This window comes from Penaeus monodon, chromosome 24, assembly GCF_015228065.2.
Source record: "Penaeus monodon isolate SGIC_2016 chromosome 24, NSTDA_Pmon_1, whole genome shotgun sequence".
NCBI classification, from domain to species: domain Eukaryota; kingdom Metazoa; phylum Arthropoda; class Malacostraca; order Decapoda; family Penaeidae; genus Penaeus; species Penaeus monodon.
The window spans coordinates 39,529,756-39,529,980 of NC_051409.1; positions in this window are offsets into that span (position 1 = coordinate 39,529,756).

Genomic DNA, 225 nt, shown 5'->3' on the forward strand with positions numbered 1-225 from the left:
ATCGTTCTCCAGAACTTGCAAATATCTCGTTCTATCAACGCGTTAAGAAATACTAGTTGAGAACCGCCGGTTGAAATATAGTATAGTTACCCCTTTTTATCATAGAGAGAAAACGTATTGCGGATTTAAGGCGTAACTATGCTAAAGAGTAATTCAAAATCCAATTATGACTAATTTAACTAAAAATATAGGTCCCTGCTAATTAAAATGAACCGCAAATAGAAC